The sequence below is a fragment of the Diabrotica undecimpunctata genome, chromosome 1, assembly GCF_040954645.1.
Source record: "Diabrotica undecimpunctata isolate CICGRU chromosome 1, icDiaUnde3, whole genome shotgun sequence".
NCBI classification, from domain to species: Eukaryota; Metazoa; Arthropoda; class Insecta; order Coleoptera; family Chrysomelidae; genus Diabrotica; species Diabrotica undecimpunctata.
Window position 1 is genome coordinate 8,386,030 of NC_092803.1, and position 27,051 is coordinate 8,413,080.

General features: G+C 34.3%; 1 protein-coding gene across 1 annotated transcript in view; it reads left to right on the top strand.

The window, feature by feature from the left end:
* Sema2a (Semaphorin 2a) overlaps positions 1-27,051 on the top strand; it is a 1,119,544-nt gene that overhangs the window by 545,684 nt on the left and 546,809 nt on the right. The window lies entirely within an intron of this gene.

Genomic DNA, 27,051 nt, shown 5'->3' on the forward strand with positions numbered 1-27,051 from the left:
TGATGATGAATATCCAATCACTAAATATATTATATAATTTTAATTTTCAATTAATTCTTTCTTCCATTATCCAATCACCATTTATATATAACATAATTTTTAATCTTCAATAATATTCTTCTAATATACTTTCCAATACTATCAAATTTTAATACTAAATCACTGATTATTGCATACTTTATACTTTCTTCCTAATCACTAACTGTGTCTGTCTTCTTAATAACTAATTGTCTGACTGCTTACTGACTGACTGACCCTGACTGACTCCTCTCCCTACTGAACTGAACTTCTTGAATCCAAATCACCGAGTATTTATATCTTTTCATTGTTCCAGAACCATCTGGCAAGAAATCATATTCGAATTGTTCTATTTAGTAAATATCTGAATTTTCTGGAATAGTCTATATCGCAAACCGGGTTAACTCTCGTGTTCTAGAGAATTCTTTTCTTTTCTATCGAGAATTTTGTTGACATTTAGGCTTTTCAGATCAGAATATAAACTTATATGTAATTTAAACAACCTAAATTAATAAATTACACTACTTCAAATCCGTAACTATATGTAAACTAAACATTTCAAATTAACAAATAACCCCACTTTATATTCGTAATTATTATTTAAATGTCTGTCACTTTCAGAGTATGTATATCTGGTTGCCTATGCACATGGCTCACTTAAATATATTTACAATATTATAATTATAAAAAAAAAAACTTTTTACACTTATTATATGCTAATTTCTTAAAAATGCCCTCACATAAATAATTTTTATAATATTCCCTAGTATATAACTTATTAAAATAACCAAATACTTTTAATATCTAATATTATCTTAATATATAACTTATAAATTAATTTTTTAAACACTATTTTTCCTCCTCCTACGTCCAATATCATTTCTATATATATATATATATATATATATATATATATATATATATATATATATATATATATATATATATATATATATATATATATATATATATATATATATTATATATATATATATATTATATTTATATATATATATATATATATATATATATATATAAAGTAAAATAATTTTCAAACGGAGTACTCTTACGAATCAAGGTAAATTAGAATTAATATTGTTATTGAATTTTAACTTAAATATTAATATACATTGCAAAAAACTAATATTTAGTTGAACATAATGCATGCCGTCATAACTAGAATATAAACAATTTTGAAAGAAAGTGAATAAGTTCGTAATAAAGACAACAGCAACAGCATACATTATCAAAGAAACATATTTTAGTCTTAGCATTCCGAATTCCAAGAACATAAATATGATTTAAAACGTTTTTTTTATGCTTTCATCATAAGTTCCAAGATTAAAGCAAAGACGAACTGAAGAATGCCAAAATACATCGCGGATTCAAAGGACCCCACTCAAGAAGCGGATGAGCAAGAAAAACGTTGCCCGTCACTTTAAAACTCAAGAGAAAAATAATACCTATAAACAAAATTCGATCCGACCTTTTCCTGCTTCCCTAATCTCCGTCGTAAACCATCAAAGAATCAAATAAAAATTCTTTTGTTCTTTTATTTAAAGGAAAGCGGCTTCGCCACCACGCCATCCGCCTTGATCGATGGATTTGTGTGTGTTCGTCTATTTGGAAAAATATTTGATATTATATACCTCAGTGTTGGCTGACGGCGTACAAAAGGGGTAAGGCGGAAAATTGGAAGCTCTAATGTCACTCGACTTTGTGGAATTTAATATAGAAAAAATTGGACGAGATATCGATATCCTGGATCCGTCTACTAAGAGTAATGTCTCTTTGATTTTGTAATTTTCAATAGCAAAGACTTGGGTTAAACAGATATCAGTCTTGTAATAATAGCAATTTAACATAATATAATGCTTCATGTTATATATAATATATATATATTATTTTATTTTGGTTGATATAGTTTAAAGGAGAAAAACTCATATTTTCCATGCGTTTTGTATGTACTCTTTTTTTTTCCAATTTTTCCCCTCCATCGTGTAGTTAGTTAATTTTTCAAAACTTCGTGCATTTTTTTATTCTTTAATCTATCTTAATCAGTCAGTGTTTATTGTTACTAATATCCTTCTTATTAAACGAACACTCTTTATTTATTTTATTTTTCATGAGACCTTACTTATGAAGATTCTGCAAATAATAGCGATAAAACTCATCACAAAACTGTTCTTATAACAATACGGACAAAGGTAAGAGGAGACTATATATTTTGATGATGAAGGCAATTTAAAAAATTCCATAAGAAACTTCACTCTGAAACTACACTTTTATAGTGCCGCCATTATTCCAGATTTACATTTCCAAGTGTAACTTGGGAAAAGAATGTCTATATCAGAGAGCATTAAAACTTATACTGTACTATTCCATATAATGAATAAACTTTTTAAAAATCCGAAGTTTTTTCAGTAATATCGGGAATAATATGACGTAGATGATAAAAGGGCAAAAATATGTTTTTGAGATTCTGATCAAAGAAGCAAACTGCCAAAAGAAAAAAAAAACACCTAATAGAAAATACGGGCTGTTGCAAAATATAGGATGCGGATTTGATAAATTTAGATAATAACAGATTTTTGATAAATGAAGCAGTTCAATATTTATTAGCTTTTTCTCGGAACTCGTTATATCATTCAATTACGTTTGAGGCAAAGTTTTAATTTTTTTATTTCTCTCTATTCATCTCTTTCAATCCTTCTGGTATTGGGTATTGGTTTTCTTCTACAGTATTGTGCAAATTAATGGAATCATTGTGACATTTTTCAATATTCACAGTTGGCAACATGTCCACACATTGCACTAACCAAGCATTGAAAACATAACTTTACTTTTCTGTGCCTTGAAAGCATGAAAGCATGAAAAGATTATCACGTTAAGTGAACATACTTCTATGTCACAAAGAGTCACATGGGGTAGCAAGCAATATTTTGAAGCATAAACGAGAAACGTGATCGATGTATGTGAAAAGATTAGGAAAATGCGGAAGAAAGAGAAAAAGACACCAGCAGATGAAAGATTTTTATTTCGAAAAAGCAAATTGGACCCAAGAAAAACAATCTAAGAGCTTTAACAAGATCTAGCAGTATCTGGTGTAGTGACTCATGACTCGACTGTTCGGAAAAGACTTTTGGAGAATGGCGTCCCCACAAAAAACAGCTGCTAACTGAACTAATGAAGAAACAAAGGCTATTGTGGTCCAAAAAAGACTCTACTTGGACTGTAGACGACGGGATAAAAGTCCTATTTACAGATGAAATTCACTTTGTAGTTCAAGAATAGCGGTCGAAATTCGTAAGGAAGTCTGACAATGAAAACCGTACACCATCTCTATTGATAACACCATAAAACATCAAGTCAAAAAATGTTTTGGAGATGTTTTTCATACATGAAGGTTAGATCTTTAGTACCAATTGAAGGCATGATGAACAGCCTAAAATACAAATCCATGTTGGAAGAGCGTTTGGATAAAGAACTCCAAAAATGTCAGCCCCAAGAAGGAGCGATTCTTCAACAGGACTCTGCGATCCCTGTCACAAGTCAAAGCAAATGATGACATTTTTCAAAAATAAGAAGATTAATGTTTAAGATTGGCCCAGTAATTCGCCAGACCTCAACCCCATTGAAAATTTATGTGCCAAGTTAGACTGCGCAAAATCGACTGTACTACAAAAATAAAAATGATGGAAACGGTCATTCAGGTTTGGTTTCGAGATGAAAGGATATCTGGAAACTGTCAGAAGCTCGCAGAGTCTATGCCAAAACGGGTAAAATCAGTAAATGCAGCTAAAGTTGGAAGAAATATTTTCTACTAAATGATGTAAGTTAACCTTTATCGTTTTGTCAAAATATAAGTTTTTGCTAAATAAACTGTTTTTTCATTAAAACAGCCTATGATTCCAGTAATTCGCACAGTACTGTATCTTCCTATCTTTATTCTTATTGTTTCTTCTTCGACGTCTATTATTGATATTATTGTATTGATTTCCTTGTCACGTCTTGTTATTATTCCCAAAATTGTCATACATTTTTATTTTTAAATTCCTTCCAGCTTATTGGTATTTTTATTTTGGTTTTTTCTCTTTGTTTTACTTATATTCTGTCTCGTTATTCTTGCTTATGTATGAATGTTTTCATCATTATTAAATTTTATTTTACGATTTAGTTTCTTCCATTAATATTTTTTCCTTCTTTTATACTGGAAGTAAAAAAAGTTTTTTTACTTCTCTTTTCTTCACTATGTCTACGGATAGCCATTTATATTTTGATTTTTCTTTTAGTTTTACCCATTTTCTGTTTATATTTGCTGTGTATTGTAATCTTACTTCAGCTTCGGTTTGGATTAACATCGACCCCATCGAATAAATTACGGAGACACCGTTATTTTTGCAGACAGTTTAAACAGTTTACAGCAACTAATAAACAAAGAAATGAAGTAAATGAAGTAAGTGAAAAATTTGGACTATGTAAACATATCAAAAACTAAATTTATGGTCATCAGCAAAAATAAAATTAGAGACGTCCAACTGCTTATTATAAATACACCAGTGGACCGAGTAAAACAGTTTACCTATCTTGGAACAATAGTTAACGATTAATGGGATCACTCACAAGAAGTAAAATGTAGAATAGAGAAGGCTAGGAGTATATTCAACAACATGGCCAAACTCTTTAAACGCCATAACCTTAATCTGGGTATAAAAGTAAGCTCCTACGATGTTATATCTTCTCGATATTATACTACAGTGTTGAATCCTGGACACTCACTGAAGCGATGGAGAACAAACTTAAAGCCTTCGAGATGTGGCTATACAGAAGAATCCTAAGGATATCATGGACGGACAATATAACCAACGAGACTGTACTACGAAGAATGCGGAAAGAGAGGTGATGTATATGATTAAAAGGAGAAAGTTAGAATATCTAGGACATGTAATGAGAAACGATACTAAATACAGATTACTTAAAATAGTCCTTCAAGGCAAAGTATTCGGCTAGCGAGGAATTGGGAGAAGAAGAATATCATGGTTAAATAACCTGAGGAAATGGTTCTTCACAACAACAACAACAAATCTATTTAAAGCATCAGTTAATAAAATAATTATAGCCAGAATGATCGCCAATGTTAGAAACGAATAGGCACCAAAAGAAGAAGAATCAAAACAAATGAGCTCCTCGCAACCAACCTGGAATTCCTAGAAGAGTCTCCGCAAGAACAGGTGTCAATTTTTAATATATATCACCATCAATCTTCAAGAATTCGAACACAAAATTCATAATACTGCACTCAGAACTCGCTCCAGACTCCAAAAACCTCCAGCCTAACCACGCACAGTCTGGATCACAATTTGCCTCAATTAAGGATGTCACGTAATTGAGGACGTCATGCAATACGCCCGGGTTACGCCACGATCACCAACTATATGGTCCAACCAAATTAAGAATTCAGCTGGAAACTGTCATTTTGCGAAGCTTTCAGAGCTGCTGAAGATAGAGACCAATGGAGAGAAATTGTTAGGAATATTGGAAGAAATCACTATCCTCAGTAATGGGAAAAGGACAAGAGAAGAGAGAGAGAAATGACCAACACCAATTTGTCAGGAAGATTAATATGCATACTCGTTAAGATGTCCTGTCCGAAAAGTTCATCAGCCACTCAACTCCTCTCCCTCCAACAAACTTGCAATATTTATCATATTATAGAAGATACACAAAGGCCATCTCCTCGTTTTACGACCCGCATTCATATTCTAACACGTCTGGTCAAATGTATCCACTCCACCTTTTGTTCCATTATAATCAGTGGAAACATCAGCACCGTCGTGAAGTGTTAAAAGAAGTAAAACTACCTTATTTTTCTTCGGCATATATGATACCAATGTCTTTCTTTTATCAAAACAAAACATAGATGTTTTGGGGACTCTGTTCTTTACGTTTAACCATTCCTGTGGAATTTCTCTTTTATTTTTGAGAAGAGTTCCGATAATTGTCAGTTTGTACTAATGTTTTAATAACTCCTCTGCTAAGCTATGATGTAAACCAGTTAACTGATGTAAACCAGTTAACCATGGTAATATTTCTGTTACTACCATGAACTGATTTTGTAAGTTCCTTTACAAAATATGTACAAACGGACAACGTCCTCGAAATCCTACTAACTGTTCATCAATAGTCACATATGATGAAGGTGTACATGATTCTCTGCAGATGGTAATTAAAATATCCCATATTTTGCGTATATGCGCAAAAGGATCATCTTGATGCCTTTCTTTTTGTGTTTTATTTTCATCAAACCTAAGACAGTTTATGAGATATTTAAAACGCTGACCACACATGCAGGCCTGATAAAAATTTTCTGATATATTACTATCAAACATATGTTTCATGGATAGATGACTGTGGCAGACATTATCAAAATTGCCAATCAAGCTTTGAGCTTATATTTTCTCATGTTAGAAATATTAGCACGGAAGGCATATTTTTTAGATTCTCTTGTAATTTCAAAATTTGAGTGTAACAGAGTACGACATAATATATCGTCTAAAAAAAAATGTAAGAAATATTCTTTAACTTTTGTGTAGTTTTTGGCAATTCCTTTTAGACCAGCTATAAAATGTATAATATTTCTAGCTGCTGTTCGTTTTGACAATGAAGGTATTTTGTTTGGCCACTTATGCGCATATTTTACCTTTTAGAGCCTTTCTCGGATTTACATTAAACTGAGAATCAGTGGCGTTCTCACCTGATGTTCCAGGTACTTCTTCTGTATATTTTTCGCTTTCGACCAATACTGCTACTTACAGATGAACTGGTTACACTGGATGGCTGAAAAATTTCTGAATTACCACTATTTTTAGTGTCATCTTCTTCATCTGAATCGTCCGATTCAAAGTCCTAAGCATCTTCTTTTAACTCCCAGTCACTTCCACTATCTTCAAAAGATTCCTGCTCACTATCTTCAGCCTTCATTGTACGCTGTATTTCATTTGCCGTTAAAGGTTTTCTTGTTATATAAAATAATATTTACTGCAAATATAAAAAAGAATTAGATAATGACTTACCAAAAACGTCACCGCCGTCTAAATAAAATCGAGAGAAAAAGAATAACGTAGAAAGTGGACTTTAGTAAAATTGACGATGTGCCCTCAAAAAATCTAATACATAATTATAGGGTTGATATCATAAACTGTACTCCTATAAGCGGATATACCTGAGAAATGGCCAATTGAAAGTGATTTATTACTCTTTCTAAATACCAAATTAAGTTTAGATTTGAATTTAAATGTAGAAAGTTTTAGGCTTTGATTATAGAGCAATAAAGTGAATTCTATGCCGGCATAATTCCTGAAATTTAACTTTCCGTGTTTTGGTTACAACTGCCGATGTAAATTTTATACCAACTAAATACTTTTATCGTTCATCTCCAACAAATAACGAGGCAAAACGAGAAGCTGATACCGGTCTGTCAACAAATTACTTCTAAATTACCACCCCTGCCCTATTTACTTTCTCGCTAACATGGAATTTTATGAACTAGCTGATAATTTACATCATGAACACACAGGCTAAACTCAATTGCATGCCTAATTATAAAACTAACCAGGCTATAATTTAATGATGCTTTCGACAAAACCTATCATTTGCTTTATTATGTTTTGGGTGCTCCATCTCGAATAGCTGTGTGACACGAGAGTGGAAAAACCTAGAGCTATTAACGAAATGGAGAGTACATATTATAATTTTTCTTTAATACCTGTCATAAATAGAATTAATATGCATATATAACAAATAAAATCTTTCTATAATGCTACGGCTTCCTGTTTATTTAATGTCTCCTATCTCTCTAAATATATAGTGGTAGTATATCTAAAGATATACTTATGGTACTCTATTGACTACATTAATATGTTTCTAGAATTCTCACGAGGAAACGAGTAAGTCTTAAGAAAGGCAAATACTGAGAGCGTAGCAAACTACTCAATTTGATCAAGGTACGAAAAATTGGATACCTCGGCCATATTCTGAGAGGAAAAAATACGCCATCGCTCAATTAATCATCCAGGAAAAGATTGAAGGCAAGAGAGGAGTAGGTCGCAAACAAATGTCGTGACTACGGAACATAAAGAACTGGACAGGCATAAATAACACTGGCGATCTTTTGCATGCCGCAAAAGACAGACGTCTGGCCTTAAGATAATTCGCCAACGCACTAGAGGTGCACGGCACTATAAGAAGAAGAATTCTTAGTAATTTTCTATAGTTCGACGAAGAATACGAATGTGCCCTTGTGAATTTTTCTGTGACAAATCCATACTATTCTTGGAGGATTTGTGGCATAAGGATCGATTTTATTTCCGATTTATGATGGTGATAAGCATTTTAGTTGCATAAGGTATTAGTGCTACTATACAGTAGTTGCAATCAATTGGATATTTTTCCATTTTAATTATTATTGTAGATCCAAAGTAATACTTCAATCAACACTTCTTATATATTTCTTTATATTTCGTTAAGTATTTCTGCTGTTATTTCGTCTCCTCCTTATGCTGTTGTGTGCCCGCTCCCCCATCAACAACCTACCACTACCATCGGTGCGCGCTGGAGATGGAGCATCGGCCAAAAGTCTAGAATGCCGTGAAAATAAATCTGGATCTGGCTAGAAACTTATACTCCGGTCCGGAATACTGATAAGAGGTCACCTTATATACTCATAAGAGTATTTATCGATCACTTCCGTACCGTTCCTCGCCTTGGACGAGTATTGATCGACCTCTCCCCACTCTTTGGCTTCTTCTTGAGCCTTCTTCTATTGTCTGTTATCTGCTATTTTGGTGTAAATCTTTCTCCGTTCTTGATTTGTTGTAATTCAGTCACCTATTCTTTTTCTCCATGTGAAGTCTCCTCTTACAGGTTAGCAATTGAAATTACTTCCAAATCAGGCTCTCAAGTTGTTCAATCAGGAAATACGTCTCGTTGATCGACTTGTTCTCTTTCATTTTTCTTAATACCTCGACATTCGTCACTCGATCTACCCAGCTTATTTTCAGTACTCTTCTGAAAGCCTACGTTTCAAAGACCTCCAGTCTATTTGTAATGTCATTCTTTAATATCCATGTATTGCAGATAGCATTTCCAGTCTTATTTTTAAGGACATTTTAATATCTTCGCAAAAGAATACTTTTTCTATTTTGTTGAATGCATTTCTTTTTGACTTCCTGGTTTTGTTGTAAATCTTCCAATCATTCAGCTATTAGGACAGTGTCAACTACAAATCGTACATTGTTGATATGTCAACCGTTTGAATTGGTCGTTTCAGAAACAACAATTTAGAGATTTTGTCAAACATGAGAAAAATATATAAACACATAAAACAGATAATTTTAAACTAAATTAAAAACAAAATCGCTATGTCTATTTACAAAAGACATTATAGCTCCTTTACCTGTTAAATTACAATATTTTACATAACATAATAATCCTACTGATGCATTTACCTTATACCTCGTATATAATTCAGTCTCGAGCACTTTTAATCGACATACTTTCCTACTGACAGCGACGTGCACTTTGGATTCAAAATTCCCCGAGAGTGCATTTCGGAAGTAAAACAATAACCCATTTCCATACTTTTTAAAAATCGAAAAGAAACAAAAAGCGCTCGGCTTGTTTTTGTTCCGACCTGATTGCATTGGAGTCTCTCCAAATAGAATCTGCCGGGAAACAAAACAACACCAAGTTAAAATAATGACACTAATCCGTCTTAATTCAATGTAATTATAGTGTTGACTGGGGACAGGAAAAAACAAAAAAAAAAGGTCCAGATTCGAGATGAGATGTCAAATATTTACCGACGACGGTGCCAAAAGCAGAAGTTTTTTAAATTGGAGATTAAGTTACACATTTATCTTAAATTCTTTTAGTTTTCAATTAGTTTTCCTCGAGGATTTTTTTCTAATGAAAATTAATTATATGAAAAACATCGCTGTATTGAGATGTGCGTTATGAAAGTTTTTCAATTAATTCTTTTGTTAAACATATAAGAAGTGTTTAGATAACAAAAAAAACTAAAAAAGAAAAGGAATTGTTCTAGAAAATTCAAAGTTCAACACAAAAATTACTCAACAACATAATACATATAATCTAGACACACTAGAAGACTACTAATGAAGCTAAACAGGTACTACAATATATCAATTTTTCGACAATCTGCTGAATAAACATAATAAAGACGAAATTAATATTGAAAGACCAAAATAATGAGAAAGTCAACAGCACCGGTACCTGATGGTAGCATAAGATTCCTACCCAAATTTAGCATTCATCAATTTTTAAGTAAAATTAATCCTTGCATGCTGGAAGAACACATTTTCAGTACATTCAAACTCTCCTCCTTTTCAGTGTACAGAGATGCGTCAGTCTCCTCTTTGTCAATATTTTTTAGGTAGGAAACGAAACAGTCACGCCCCGTAAACACTTGACTTACATAATATTTTAACTCACTGTCTTTCATCATCATCATTAGGTCTACAACTCTTTTTGGGTTTCAGCTTGTTCTATTATTTTCCGCCATTCTTATCTGTTCCTTGCTTTATTTTTCGGTTCGCGTGACTCAGGTGGCTATGGAGGGCCAGATGTTCGGTGTCTCTCTGAGAGACCGAATCACAAACGAAGAAATACTGGATGCAAACCACACTAGACAGAGACAGATGGAAAGAGCTGAGGAAGACCTATGTCCAGTAGTGAACGCATACAAGTTGATGATGATGATGATAGTACTACCATATTTCCAAAAGACTCATTAATATTTAACTCAGTGGGGTGCTATTCCAGGTGTGAAATTCCATTAAAAGGTTTTATAGAATATCTTGTTTATACAATGTCATAACTTAAACGACACCACCCTGCTGTGCAGAATATTACTGAGTCTCTTAGCAATATGATAGTAGCATAGTCTTTAGAGTATCTAGCTTATTAGTCTCGATTAGTCTGGAGCCTACTAATCATTTAAGGTGAATGATACGACGGATCAGGACAATCTACTTGCCCCTCTTTTTAATCCATTTTATACTCATTTATCATCTCCCTCTCTCACTTAAGTTTTTGGCCTGCTTTTGTTTCCTTTTGTCTTCAATTTGTAGTGCGTTAGTCAGCCAAATATTGGTGGCACGCCAGCCAAAACAGTCATCGTGTTTATTAAAACAGTACAGTAACCACTGTCTCAATCAAGCGCTATCAAAGTACAAGCATCGACTTCCATTTTGTATAAGCGCAGTAGCCGAATTGATGTTAATATCCACTATATTCGATCTTGGTGTTTATACGATTTTTGGCAGTGCCAAAAAGTCTGTCTAAAATACCTGATCTGTATGTTTTTCTCGGATCCGTCTAAATTTGAACAGCGTCATATAAATTATACTGCCACTGGTATATCCGTCTCTTTAGATGAACCGAGAAAACATAGTAACTAAATAAGAACGGCCCCTAAGGATACGGTCGGTATCCTCCCAGTATCTATTTAGTCGTTGACAATAAGTCTTATTTTTAAGATGGTAGTTCCATTAGTACAGATCCTAATGACCCGATACCGTCGGAGGTACTGACTCTTTAAGTAATCCAGATCCGTTGATCCGGTGCTTGAAAAAGATTTCTATTTCCAATTTATAAAAATTTCCGATCAATCAACGTGCGCAGCAAAGTAATTGGGTTTAATGGCGAAGCCCACAAAATAGATAAAACTGGAAACATATTATTATAAACAATAAAATGATATAGGGTCTTAATTAAGCGCTTCCTATCTTTACATTTAAATAAAAAAAAGTTTGAGGTGTCGACATTTTTCATTCATTTAAAAGGCCTCTAGATGACATTATGTATGTAGACCTACGACTTAAGAGACCCCGATAATAAGCAGTCTAACGGAGTCAAATCTCGCGATTTCGATGGCTAGTTCACATCACCTTTACGTGAGATGACCATGCCCTCAAATTGTTTGTGCAGAATGTCGAATGTGACATGAGCTGTGTGGCAACCAAAAGTCGTTGGTGTCTATATTATCCAATTTATGCTGAAAGCAGTTGGTAATCATTGACCTATAGCGCTCGACGTTGACGGTGTTGGACCAACGTCGTTATCAAAGAAATATAGATCGATAACGCCGCCAACCCAAAATCCACACCAAATCTACTGACTTTTTTAGATTCGCACTTGGATCTTTTTCGTGAAAATCTTGATGCCATACCTATCAGATGGGCATTATAAAAGGTGTCACCATAACATATTGCACATTAAAAGACGCTACAATGGAAAATGGTCAGCATCAATGTTGTTGATGGATAGTCTGTTGTCTGTTGGTCGATTTACTGAGAAACTCCAATTGAAGCAATAAAAAGGAAGAAAACTACAAAGTAACTTGGGTTTTATCATCATAATGAGATATATTTAGAGTGGTGCACTCTATGACATGGTTCTTCTACCTACTGCTCTTTGTCCTTCTATCTTCCTAAATACATGCTATTAACCAAAAATTTAAGATCAAGAGGTTCTGGGTGAAGTGGGGGGATAATCACAGATGACAATCACATAGAAACAGAGGTCTCAGCAAAGAAAATTTCGGGCAATACTTCCTATCGTCATTATTAAGATCTAAACTGCTAAAAAGAAAATCTAAATTAAAAGTGTACATGTCCATGTCCTATTATTTGCCCAGTAGTTACATATGGAAGTGAAACATGGACTCTACATCAGCGGGAAATAAATAAGCTGCTGGTACCTGAAAGGCAGTTTCTCAGAATGATATTTGGCCCCAAAAGAGATGAATTGACAGGAGATTGGACAAGTCGTTGCAATGATGAATTGGTAACTCTGTATGGTACTGAAAACGTCGTCAGACATATCAAGGCTAATCGGATATAATGTGCAGGTCATGTGGTAAGATCATAGGAAGTCAGAGTGCTAAAAACAGTGTTTTGAGAGACCAGACGGTAGAATATCAATAGGCCGTCCCAGAAAAAGATGGAAAGATGATGTTGAAGCCGATTTAACTAGGATTGGGGTAGAACAATGAGAAATGAAAGCGCAAGATCGTAGAAGATGGTAAATTTTGCAGTTAGAAAACAATAAGTAGAAAAAAATTATTTTTTTTGCAGGACAGTGTTATTTTTAGAGTAGTTATATTTTTGGCTTTGGTTATTTCTTTATAAGTACTTAAGGTATAGCTCGAAGTTATATTGACTACGCCAGGTTACATTTTCGTTTATTATGTTCAGTCACTTTCTGATTGGTTTTTTTGCGAAAGATTCTTCAAGAAAAAGTCTGTTTTCAATTAGAAAACAGTATAGTCAAACATCAGTATTAGAAAACAGTTTTCTGTGCGAAACTGCAAACAAAAAACACTGCAGAATTAAAATACACATAAACTAATTACATCACCGCTACACTAAAAGATCTTATAAGCAGAAAATAAATTAAATAAAACTTTCTACACTTTCATTAATGTTACCTCCATATCAAATCAAGTTCACTTGCTGTATATTTCCTCGTATCACTTGTTGTATCTAAGTTGGTCATCATTCCGCATATAACATGCAATTCCTAGATCCATTAAATATGCACGTTCTAACCGGTGGTATCTGCACTTGAAGCTCCGTGTTACGGGTACATTTTCCCCCTCGACTTTGCTGTAAACTGTTTACAAAAAGCTGTTTTATAAAAGTTGATATTCCTGGCATTTGCATATTGGTTTTTTGCATCGCATAAAATTAATAGACAACGCTGGAAGATAATACAAAAAACGGTTGTCTTTCACTTTTGCAAATGATACAGAGGTTCTTTTTAGAAAATAAAGCGTTCATTGGGTAAGTCAATAATGTAAATATCTGGTTTTATAAATACTCTTCCATTCCAATTTAAATACAAATACCTTATTACTATAAGATTTCGTTTTGATGAAGTACCGAAAGTACATAAAGCAAAAACCCCAGCACAAATTTTATAGTAAAGGTCTAAATACAGGGTGGGCCAATGCAGAAAAAACGCAATAATCGATACCTTCGTATCTGGATTATCACACGACTTATGACCACCCCGACAAATCTCAAGTACAATACATGATAAAATGCAAATGAGCAAAGTGTGCCATGGAAATCTGACATTGATTGTTATGACGATAAATCAACAATAATTAGAGTTTTGAAACCTTGTTATTTGTAAAATCAAATCAAAATGCACTCAAATGTTGAATACACTGACATGTTATTAACCTTAGGCGAATGTTTAGGATGTTCTAGTGCAGCTGTGATACGTTATGCAAAAAAGTTTCCTAGAAGAAACTTACCAAGTAAAAAAACATTTAAAGCCGTTACAGACATTACAGAACCGTTTACGTTAAACATTACAGACAAGTCCAAGAGCTCTTGCCAGATGATCTACCGGTTAGAGTGGATTTTTGTGAAACATTGCAACAAAGGACAGCCCACAATCCAAATTTTTTAAAATGCATTCTTTTTACAGACGAGAGCACCTTTACGCGACAAGGTATGTTTAACTCCCATAATGCACACTACTGGTGTGATGAGAATCCACGAGTCAAAAGGGTATCACATTACCAACACTCATTTAAAGTTAATGTTTGGGCAGCAACTTTGGGTAACAAATTAATAGGTTATCATATTCTACCTGGAAATTTAAATGGTGATATGTATCTTGATTTTTTAAACAATTCCTTATTCGAGATGTTAGAAGATTTAACGCTAAACGAGCGAAGATCTTTATTTTTTATGCACGGTGCACTTTGATAGAAGGTGTCGTAATTGGTTGAGTAATCATTTTCCGAATCGATGGATTGGTAGAGGTGCAGAAGCTCCGATTCATTGGCCTTCTCGGTCATGCGGTTTTAACTCTTTGGACTACGCAGTTTGGTCGTATATTAAGGAAAAAGTCTATGCTACAGAGGTAAATTCACGCCAAGAATTGGAAGAAAGAATTCAACGTCAATTTAATGACATCATAGCTGATCCCCTACCGTTTAGAAGGTTAATGGAATCTTTAGAAAAAAGAATAGACTTGTGTATTCGCGAAAACGGAGGGCATTTTGAACACTTACTGTAATTGAATTTTATTTTATGTTCTTAGTCGTTAATTTAATTTTATTCTTGTGAGTTTTGTTTAATTACTAACTATTTTATACCAGCATCAATTATTACTTCATAATTTTCAAATCAAAATATTCCGAAAACGGTACACAGTATCGAGTTTTACCAAGAGTACCTTTTTGGTGTAAAATTGAATGATGTTTAAGTTTACTTGAAATTTTAATTAATAATTATACTCTTAAAAAAGTTATATTAACTAATACTTAGTACGATCCGTGTAACTAACGCCCTCTATGAGAATCAGATATAAAAATAAATTCATGGGATGTATCAGCTTCCAAAACATATTCGTATAAAATTTCATTACAATGTTGCCAGTAGTTTCGGCAAAATCGTAAAAAATGCGTAAAATTTTTTTTTCTTCAACGGATCTTGAAAACGGATGGCGTTACAAAAATTTTTTACTAAGCAAACCCCAATTATTTTTCAGTTTTTTACGTACCCTAGAGACGGGGTTACTTTTTTTTAAACACCCTGTATATAAAGAACAATAAACAAACTTAGAATAAATTCACTGGCCTGGGTAGCATACATCACATATTGTGTTCATATGGCTTAGGCACATATTTTTATTGCAATTTTTGCAACAACTCTTACATTTAATGTATTTTGCTCGTGGATATTTAGTGCATCGTGCCTGTTTTATAGGCATACTGTCACTGGTTGTTGCTGCATTACCTAGGACTGTAAATAATTATTTCGATAATTATTGGCCTACGGCGGGATAGATTTTGTTTCGATTCAGAGCAGTGGCATATTCCGCTCTGATGAGACCTAAAGAGGTTGAAATACGTATAAGCGGCTTGCTGCCGCCCTGCATCGAAATAAAAATCTAATACCGTCATTATGTTTTATTTCTTTACTCTGTTTGGAGTACCAGAAACTTAATTCACTACGAATTTTGACCATGATGAACGGCAGGTGGAATGCATATTTTAGATTGCCTTGCCGACCAATTCATCAATCTGTTTGCTTTGCAAGTTGTAGAAAGCACAGTGGTAAATATTTGAATTCAGTTTCGCCAGGTAAGAAATCTTATGATTTCTGTTATTTTTATTTTGCTTTGGGCAGTATGAAACGAGAGTCATTGGTATTTTTTTTGGGGAATCCGAATAGAGGATTTATTATCCAGGAACCTTATTGGTGACAAAGCATGGTGGTATCTCTTTCTTGTTTTTCCTGAGTGTACCCACTAACGATAATTTGTGAGACAGTAATGTTTCTGCTAATGCTGGTATACCAGTTGTCCGTTGTGATGTTTCTTGCTAAACTGAAGAGTGTACTACACAAACGCTGCACAATAACAATGGGCTTATAGCTAACTTGAAAAGGACCATCTGGCTGCTTTCCAATATAAGGTTCAAATTGTAAGGTATAAAATGTCTTGGAATCACATATAGCGAAAAACGTAATCACATATAGCGAAAAACGGCCGTATTGTGCTGGCTTGTTTGGTAGATACTGTCGAAAAGAGCATCTACCCCTAAAATTCAAAATTCAAAATCAATGGTTGCGAATTCGCCAAGCGAATAAGTTGCGACGAAAAATTGTTGATGTTGCCATGGTATCTTTAAAACACCCACGTTTTTGAAAGTTAAATTTAAACACGCTATTGCGTACTTTACATAAGCAAAATGGGGTACCAATAAAAAAAATCATTTTTTTGTCAATTTTGACATGTTAGTTAATTTTTAAACAATGGGTTAGTAAAGTTTATTAGTTAGAAGAGTATTGTTTTGTTAAGATATTAATTTCTGTCTGTTAGCAGTTTTACGTATAATTACTTCCGAAGAATATTATTCAAACCACCTTTTAACATCATTTGAAATTCTAATCCAGAATAAAATACCCACTCCGCCACCTCGAACAACATTCACGTCGGTTAGTTGAAATTTAAAAGCTACACCTTTCAAACCGTATATCTACCCTTTAGTTATTGACTTTTTAGTAAAAACAAAGACTTCTATCAAGCGACCTATATAAACTTTACAGTAAATCCTTACAGGGCTTAGTAAATCTCGGGATATAGAAACTGGCTATTGTCGGCGGTGAGTTGTGGTTTCTAGATTTTCTTGATAATCGGTTATTTGGAACTGTGACCTTTTTGTCACGGTATGGTAACGAATCTTTAAAAGATATCGAAAATAACATAACAACCAGATTTTTTTTGTCCAAGTTTGACCGTGTTAAAAATAAAATAAACAAAAAGAACTTCAAGAGAAGAAATTCAAATATTCAATAAATAAAACGGGCTGTTGCTTTCTCCATGTACGATGACCTCTATATAAGATATGAGTCCACTAGAGTTTTTTTTTGTCCAATTTAGAACCCGCTGGTTTCCCTTTCACCTTTAGTATTAAGATATACAAAGAAATAAGCAAATGACTATAGGTAAACTATATTTAAAGCAAGTGACATAAAACAGAAGATTTATATATACATTTAATTCTAACACACAATCAACAAAATCTACAACGTCAACTATACAGTGAGAACCAAAGAGAAAAAGTGTCAAATGCCATCCTATAACTCAAAGACTGTAAAGCCCCAGGAATCGATGTTTAGAGATGTATAAAAAAGGTGGTGATCAACTTTTTGCAGCAATACTTATATGGCAGAATGAATTGGTACCAGAAGAGTGGCTCACGAGAATAATGTGTCCGTTGCATAAAAATGGTGATTAAATAAAGTGTAAGAACTATAGAGGCATAATCTGTTAGCATCTGCGTATAAAATCTTCGGCAATGTATTGTTTGAAAGAGTTTAACAAATTCCATCATCAGTGTAACATTCTGTAATGTAATTGTGATATAGCCCGTTTACGAACATCTCAAATTATTTTAAAAATAAGACGTTCGACTAGTGTGTGCTTCCAGTTATGACTTACGGCGACAAAACACTTTCCTTAACCCAGGCTACAGCAACCAATTTCATTAGTCGATTAGTCGAAAGAAGAATGAAACGCTGCTTGGACTGACTCTCAGAGACAGTGTTACAAACGAAGAAATAAGAAGAACAGGCGTCACATAGAGCGTCATAGAGCGGTTTCATAGAATGGTTGAAGCAGAACTGGGCGGGCATTGTAGCCAGAATGAACTACGGGCGATGGTCTCAAAAAATTATAGTATGGAGGCCACGAGCATACAGAAGAAGTAGAGGAAGACCACCTACACGACGAACAGGCGACATTAAAAGAATCGCTGGGAATTGGCTGCAGGAAGCTCAAGACCGACAGAACTGCAAGACATTAAGAGAGGCCTATGTTTAACTTTGGATGCAGAAGGCTGTATGATGATGGAGATTTTAGTAACTCTATCTTTAAATGAACATTCCAAATACTCTATCTTTGTCCTACTAAGTTTTAAACCTTTTGCCTCAAGAGCTTATCTCCTCTGTCTCAGTTTTTGTTTTAAATTCTTTTTAGTATTTCCTTTAAACAATACATCATCTGCACATTTTAAGCACCAGGAACCGTTACCCTATAGTTTCGTTCTTATCTGATCCAAAACTCATCAGAATAAATACGAACCAAGCACCGAAAAATAATCGAAAATAACGATTTTTGTTTATTTTAGAAGAAGTGAATGATTTGTCAAGTCATCGTCCATCTCTACACCCCTCGTCTTACTCAATGCATGATGCATTATCCCGGCAACTAGCGGTGCTGGCTACCATCTAATGCTCTTCCTTTGCTCTACGTTTTATTGAAAATTTAAAGGGTAGTTTAGTTCTAAGAGCCGTGCTATCCTCGTCGTCGGTGGCTGGCATAAAATTGCTTTCCATGAATTTGTATTATGTGACACTAGGTTGTTTTCCAGAAATTAGCTCTACGTTTTGAGCATATTTTTATGCTTTTCTTAGAAATTTATATGATAATGCCGAGTCATGCCCTAATTGGAACATAAGAAAAGTAATTCGTGCAACACAAGTAGTTCTGGAAATATGGCGACTTTTATGTGTTATCCATTTGAGTTAAACACAGGATATGGACATTAATAGTTGATAAGTTTGAAGTAGGTATAAAAGTATAAAAATAAAGTTTACAAAACTTTAGTAGACAACTTAGGAGATCTTTGTTTGGGGAAACATCATTATTATATAAATAAATAATTTCTAAGTAGGCCTGTACAAAAACTGGCACTGTTTTTTTATACAAATATTTTTAATCGTACCCTGGCAACTTGGTTGCAATTTTATGGTTTAAAACGATAAACCGAGAATAAATCAATACATGACACAACAAACAATAAGGGAGAAATACTTTGTAATTTACGAGCAGCATTAAATATGGACATAGCTAGCACGAGATATAAACACAGACATACACAAAATAACATGGATGAGATCAGGAAGTCTGGAGGGAAATCAAATAGACCATGTACTGATCAAAAGACACACAAAGAACCGATCAATGACGTTATATCTTACAAAGGGGCCAACATCGATTCGGGGCACATGCTAGTGATTATAAAATGTTAAATAAAAACAACGAAGAATGAAGGGCGAAAAGCACAGAGAAAATGGGACGTAGATAAATTGAAAGAAAAAGAAGTAAGAAGAAGATTTGTACAAGAAGTAAATACAGAGATACAGTTCAAAGAATAACAAATGGAGAAACAGTGGAAAAAATCAAACAAGGAATAAACAATGCAGCAACAAGATTGAAATGGTTAAGCACAAGCACAGAGAAGAGGAACGGGAACAATACAAAGATTAAAGGAAAATGACAAAGAAATTATTTAAATCGAAAAAAATCAAAAAGTGGGGGAAATTATGAACGAAATAAAAACAGAAAATAAAAGACACAACTCAAAACCATTGTACCAATACTTAAAACTAGATAACCGAAAACGGACAGCTAATATAGCTATAAAAGCAGAAAAATGGCAGAAGTATTTCGACGAAATATATCAAGAAACGGATAGAGAAGAAGAAGAAGAACAGTAACAAACACAGAACAAGATGAAGAAGAAGAATTGACGTATACAGAAGTGCAAGCTGAAAAAATATGCAAACTTAAAAACGGGAAAATAGCAAGAGAAGACGGAATATGTGAGAACTTCTAAAATACGGTGGGGAGGCACTATACAGACAGATTTTTGAACTAATACAGAATATATGGAGCAAAGAAATAATGCCCGAAGAATGGAAGAAGGAAATTATAGTGATAATCTCAAAACAAGGAGACCATAGAATATGTAAAAACTACCAAGTAATTAATGTACTGAATGTGACATACGAAGTAATGACTGGTATAATTAGAGACAGACTAATAATATATACAGAGCAAAGTGGTTTTAGAAATGGAAGATCCACGATAGACGCTATACATACGCTAAAACAAGTGATAGAGAAAACATACGAGTACGACGGAGAAACACATACACTTTTCCTAGACTTCAAACAGGACTTTAAAAATAAAAAATGGAGTAAGACAAAGAGATGCGCGTTCAACGGTACTATTCATTATATCACTAGACAAGAAAAAAAGCTGTCAAGCGCAGGAACTATAGACAAGAATGCAATACAAATAATAGGATATGCGGACGATGAAACCATAGTAGCAATCGATAAAAGAGCATTAAAGAAAACCTTCCAAGAAATAGAAAACGAAGCCAAAAAATACATGAACGTAAGCAAGAAAAAGAAGACACAAATGACAGAACTGACAATAGATGTACATAGTTTCGAAGAGTTTGAATATTTGGGACTCTAATATTGGGACTCTAATTTGGGAATTCTAATATTTGGGACAACTGGTCAACAGAGAGATATCTGGTCAACAGAAAAAATAAAAGTGTAGATATAAAAAGAATAATTCAAGCGGGGAGTACAGCTTTTTATACAAATAAAAAATGTTTAGAGATCTACATCTACATAGAAATCTACAAAACGACAATAAGACCAATAGTAGTATATGCTGCAGAAACATTTACATTAAAATCAAGAGAAGAACAGCAATTGAAAGTTTTTGAGAGAAAGATTATCAGAAAAATACTGGGACCAAAGGGGGAAAACGAAGAGGATGCAAGACAATGGATGAATCATGAAATACAAGCATGGATGAGTCAAGAGAACATAGTTAGAGCAATAAAAGCACAAAGAATTAGATGGTATGAACACATAATGAGAAAAGAAAAGAGCAATTCGTTAAGAGTTATAACGGAATGGATACCACAAGGTAAAAGAACCAGAACTAGACCTAAACTGACATGTAGACAAGTGGAAGGATACTTAGGGAGTATGGAAATTAGAAATATAGAAGGGACAATCAAAGAGAAAGAAGAATGAAGAATAGTAGTGGAAACAGCGAAGTGACACCAGAAACTATAAACCATAGGTGAGAAATAAAACGGGCTACTTGGTCAAATAGGTCTTGCTTGGTCAAGACTAAAAACTAGCGTAACCTCCGATCGAAAGGTACGCTGGCCGTCCACAGTGACAATCTTCGCTCTGATTGGTTTACTTTGGAGACAAGAATCAGGAACAAGGAAATTGCAAGAAGAACAAAAATTACAGACATTATAAAAGAAATAAGTAAGATGAAGAGGCGATGAGCAGGTCATGTAATGAGATACGCAGAACAAAGGTGGACTAAGAAAGTCACAGAATGGACACTAATAACGACAAAGGGAAGTATACGCCCCACTGAAAAGATGTGGATAGGGGACATAAGCGAAATAGCAGGTATACAATCGATACAAATCCCACAGGATATAAGTTGGTGGAAGGAAGTGGTAGACGCTTATGTCCAGAAATGGGTAGACACAGGCTGAGGAAGAAAATTTAAGATAATTATAATACATCTTTGCAATTAAAAAAAGGGGTCTGTAAACGAAGAGAAGTGGTGTTACATCTTCCTCAGCACCAGACGAAAAATTAATAGATCCGGCAACGTAGCTATATATTGGCGAAATAACTAACTAAGTTAAACTAACGGTTTTGGGGATTGGATTCTACAAAGGTTGGATTCAAAACCAGGATGAAACCAGTCTTTAACGTGAATTAAGACGGCGTCTTGAAAAGAGATTATTTAGAATATTTCAAAATAAATATCTGGGGCTAATGGACAGAGAAATAAGTGACTGCAATAAATTAGAATGGAAGATTTTTGACACGTTGTAGCATTAAAGATGAAGAAGAATAGCTATATGTCATATATATATATATATATATATATATATATATATATATATATATATATATATATATCCACACAGGTTTAATTATTTGTTTACATATTAGAAATTTGTTATAATGTGGTAACTTAGAACTTCTAGCAAACATATTTAAAGTCCTTTTCGAATCTTTTTGACGTGGACCTTTCAAAGAAATCTAGCATCAAGTGTAGTACTTCTGTCTAGTACATGGAATCTAAGCATTGTTAAGCCTGATTGAAGAATAGGTATAAAATTTAAGTAAATTTCTGGCCTACGCCACTGAGAAGTTCACCGAAACTCCTCAAGTTTGTTCAGTCTCAGTCGAGTTTATATATTTATTCTCTGCCTCGCGTCAGGGCTTTCTTTCGCATTAGAAATATAATTGTTCTAGAGCTTCTCCAAACACACCAGGTATTGTCTTTCTCAAGAAGTTCCATAGGTGTTAAATTACAGGCAAAGTTTCCGGCAAAATTAATAATTTCGATTCGTTGGGAGCAACTTCTTAGTATAAACTTCAATTAAAAGTTGGTAGCTCCTGTCATGTGTTTGATTTTGTGGGATTCGGGAAGCGATGCATAAAAGTTCAATCGAGAATGACGGCAGCTGTTAAAACTTACCGCTTTGGCATGAGATCAAGAGCTTAGAAAAAAGAAAACTTTAAGTTATTATCTCCTACAATATGAGAAGGATTTGAATGAAAGGTGAGAATATTAAAAAAAGGATTTTTAAATGATGACAACAATTTTCTTGGAAAAGGCAGGAATATGATTAATACGAAACCTAAACTGTTTACCCGTCTGAACACGTTATTTAGGAACGTACTTCGACAGCACAGTCTTTTTTTTTTGTTCAAAACAAGCGATATGTCAATATGCTAATTACTATTGAGCACTTACAGGTTACACAATACCAAAACAATTGTTTTATTCTTTATGCCAAACTTATTCCATATTAAGCACTATTTTAATTTGTTGTCAGTTTGAACATACAGGTCCTTCCCATAGGGACTTAGTAACTTAGATATTTGGTAGCGCCCATATTGTTAAACCTGCATTCGTTAAATTGTCTGTCATTTATTCAGTCTGTTTTAAAAAATCGCCATCGATGAATATAACGCCCAATAACGTGTGCAAATGATAAAATTGTTCGATCAAAATGGGTATTTTGTTCGTAAAACGTTCCGCGCGCTTCGTCTATTTTATGGTAGCCACAATGGTACTACCGAGAAAACTATTAGCAGTATGGTAGATAAAGAGTCCACTGGTCTAGCAAAAGAATCAACAATATTCGTATTTTGAAGAAACGCCAGATTTATCGAAAATATCGGTGCTGCCGATTTTACGTCGCTCACAAAAACTCGGTCCTTTAAAGACCACAATGGTAACTTCTGCTTGGTGAATTTGACCTGCACCCGTTACTAAACTCAACTGATCCAGAAATTGAAGGTATATTACCAAGGCAATGACGTATGTATGCTGACTGTACCCGGAGCACTTCGTTCGGCTCGCGGAGATAGGAATACGGCCGAGGCGAGAAGGCCCTCCCTATCGTAAGAGGCGACTTATGGGTAGGAATCGAGAGGTGGAGAGCCGTCGCTTGAGGTGTCGGGTTTGCAGAAACGCACACGGACGTTTAGACGTCACGGTCACCAGTCTACACTCCTAGTATCCGAGACGAGACTCTCGGGGACCACTCTACTCTCATTCCAAGAGAACCAGGCGAGGTTGAACGTACCCAGGTGTTCCGGCACGTACCCGCCAGGAGATTTAAGAGTGGTAGAGGAGAGATCCTCGGCGGCGATCTGTCTACGTGCGAGGTGGAAATTCCTCTGCCTGCGTCACCTATCCGCCTGTGGGAGGGAATAACGGGTAGGTGAGGTAATCGCAACACAGGTACTACGGGGAAGGTGAAGCCCCACGAAACGTGCCTGGCGTACGTGGCGTGGTGTACGTGGAGCTTCATTTTGGTGTCGTACTCGTAGGGGCAGTGGAGGCGCTAACGGTCGTATAGCCGAAAGGCCAGGTAGACCAGGGTTCTGCCAAATTTTATTTGGAGGACACAAAGCATTGCAATGTACCCGGAGCAGTTAGAACCTGAAACTACTTTTCATCAAAAAATTATCTGCAGCGACTGTACCACACATAATAAATAACTTACTAAGAAGTAAACGTAGATTACTAGTACACTATATGCTCGAAGGCACCGTTGCTCAATCCTGATGTATTATGGACCGGTTCGTTCATAGAGGTGAGAAACACAAGAAACGATAGATACAAAACAACAAAAAAGAAACAGGGAGGAGAACAGCTCTTCAAAATAAGAGCGCCACTATTTTTAAAATATTTAAACAAAAAAAAAATACAGAAATGTGATGTTCACAAAACAAAGAGAAACATGCAAGTATCATAATAAATTTAAAAAATTGTAAAATTCACCATATCAGCATAATATTTAAAATATTTAAAATATCAAACATCAGAAAGTAATCAATATATATGTGAAATATATATGAACTAACCTAAATCTCCTTTGCAATGGATTAACTGTGTTGAATTAAAAAAAATGCAATTAAATGAGAAAATTAAATATGCAGTATGACCGCTTTGGCCGTTTTGGTCGCACCAGTCACAGTCGTGTATCCTCAAAGGCGTTACTTATAAACACATTCACGAACATCAAAAAGCTACCTTGAGATAGATTTAGAGCATTGATATCTTCATATTATAGATAAAATTTGTCGATGGATGATTTAGTTTCAGGCCAGTGTAATGTCTAGTAATGAAGGGATCGTATGGATAAGGTTGCTAGAAAGATCTGTGTGACTGACTAGCATAAGTCAGAGAAGTAATCCTAGGAACGGCATGGCCAGCTGCGATTGTTATACCAGTGGTGGTACAAATTATAGTGGTGATAATGAGGATGAGGTCTTTGTATTTATTATTTATTTTTTTGCAATAATAGCGCAAAGACTGAAGTTGTGTAAATCCCTTGGGCGAGGAAAGAACTTTCGTGGGGTGATTTTTTTGTTTTTTTAACTTTGCGGTCTTTTCTATGTTTCAGGTGATTATTGTTGTTTGAAAATTCACCTTAAATTTTAATAAAAACAAGGAAAATTTTATAAAAATAAAAAAATCGGTTGCCTGTAAAGTCGGTTTTACGGGCGAAGATTTTACGTGACAACGTCTTTTTCTCGGTAGAATATTTATTGATATGAATATTATTAAATTGCACAATAGGAACAAGGAATTGAAGGAAAATAAGAATTGCACAAATTTTAACTATAATTTATTTGAAAATTTTTTCGATATATCAATTAGTTGCGGAGATATCTATTATTGAAGTTATTGTTTGCTACCAGTATTTTATATATTTATTTTTTTTAGTTATAAAAAATTACTATTTCCAATTGTGTCTACCAAGTATGGTCACATGTATTTGCCTACATATTAAATAATAATAAGTACAGATAATGTTATGTGACGTTCACTTCTGATTATATATATTTTAATATTTTTAATTTTAAAGAATCAATTTGAAAATCAAAACACTTATTCAGATCGAAGGTTAAAATTTTTGCTAAATAAATTTGAAATTAATTAAAATTTGTAATTGTAAATGGTAAAGTTGAAAATTAAAACATTTACTAAAATTGGAATTTGAAATTCTTGCTAAACACAGTTCAATTCTAACTCCGCGCGTGGTGATTGGTCGGTTTAGTTCGTTTGTTTGGTCGCCCTGTTTTGACAGGTTAGAAGTTATAATTTGTTATTTTAAATGTTTGACTAGCAATACTCGCTGTTTCTTCTCAATCGACTGAATTACGATTGATTGCAGAGTGATTTAAACTAATAATTTACTTAACACTATCAACATTTGTCAATAGTATGACATAACCTATAAACTCAGTTTCTCAACTTTTGTGTCAATCTAACAATTAATCAATCAATCATAGTTTACGATAATGAAATATTAGTGTACAATTATTTACCTTTATTGTTGTAGTTGTTGTAAATGACGAATCTAAGCACTCCACATTTTCACTACAGACACAGCTGACGATACTTTAACCACACGTGTGAACTTGTATTATGACGCTTTCTCGGTTTTCCAACGCCAAGCACGCACCGATTCAACGCGCCTAATTCTCTAGTGCCGCGCGCAGCGGACCGATCATGTTTGAGTGGGAGAGAGACGCAAGGCGTTCGCCGGTCCGGCGGGCCTCTCTCTCGTTCGGTGACTCACTGTAACAGACGTGAGCGGGCGTTACACTTTTTCTTGAATGACTCCGAGCCACAACCTAATTTAAGACGTTGTCACGTCAAAAGAATTGGTGTAATGACAGTTGTAATAAAGGTACTGTAAGATTATATTAATAAACTGGTCTAGAATTATGATGCATATAGAGAGGTCGAACCGCTTAATCAAAGTGATGTTAAATAATCCTGGAAAATAAGTACTAGAATTAGTTATTAAGTATAAGAATCATGCATACCAAATAAAAAATAATCATGGCATACTTAAGCACGTTTCATGGATACTAATAAAAATCTAGGTAGAAATAGGTATGACAATTTGAGAAAACTCGACTTATGGAATTGGGGAAAAGAGGCACACGAATAGAAAAAAAAAATGGAAAAATATTACAGAGAGCAAGGCAAGCACAAACCAGATACATTTGTGAAAAAAACTGAAAGCAATAGAAAAACGCGCCA